The sequence below is a fragment of the Rattus norvegicus genome, chromosome 4, assembly GCF_021556685.1.
Source record: "Rattus norvegicus strain SHRSP/BbbUtx chromosome 4, alternate assembly SHRSP_T2T, whole genome shotgun sequence".
Taxonomy (NCBI): domain Eukaryota; kingdom Metazoa; phylum Chordata; class Mammalia; order Rodentia; family Muridae; genus Rattus; species Rattus norvegicus.
Window position 1 is genome coordinate 78,006,120 of NC_141537.1, and position 882 is coordinate 78,007,001.

Sequence of the window (882 nt, forward strand, 5' to 3'; positions counted from 1 at the left end):
CCAAAGTATGTGAACGCAAACAGCTCATGGTCAGTATGATATGCTTGCAGTTCCTTTTGGAGATGGAGCAGAAGTGGGACAGGAAATACACAAATCATTACAACTGCGTCCAATACATCTTCTCAGCACCTTCAAATAGAGAAACGTGTCCTGGACTGGAGCGCTGGCTCTGTACTTAAGAGCTCTGTGGTTACCTTCTTGCAAGAGGAATAGAATTTAATTCTTAGCACCTATTTTGGGTAGTTCACAACTGCCAAAGAGTACCTCTGCCGTCCGTGTACTCGTGTACGTGTACACACACACACACACACACACACACACACACACACACACACGATTAAAAATAAAGGAAGAGGAGGAGGAAAAGGAAGAGAAGGAAAAGGAAGAGGAAGAGGAGGAAGAAGGGGAGGAGGAGGAGGAAGGGGGGGTTGGAGGAGGCTGTCCTGATGGTGCTATTTGTGGCTATTCCATAGACCATACTAGAGGCTCCCTCACTCTTCTACTCCACTCCTGTCAGAGGCTTTCCAAACTACCAGGAAAGGACAGGCCCCGTGGAATCCCCCAGATTTTGCCATAGGACTATCTTTTCTGATCATTCTCAACTTGACCATCACTTTCTCCCTGATCACTCTGGTCAATTGGGACCTATTACCCACTGAGATACCACAGTCCAGGTAGACTTCCCCAGATTCTCTCCTTCAAGTTGGTCAGCGTCCCTCCTTTAAATTTTATAGTCAGCAGCACCAATTTTCCTCCATCCAGCAGACAATGAGTTTGAGAAAAGATTGGTTGTCTGTCAACTGATATTGGGCACATGTACCTTGGGCCACTTCAGCCCCTCCCCTTACAAACCAAACAAGAACAGCAAACAGGAAACACTCG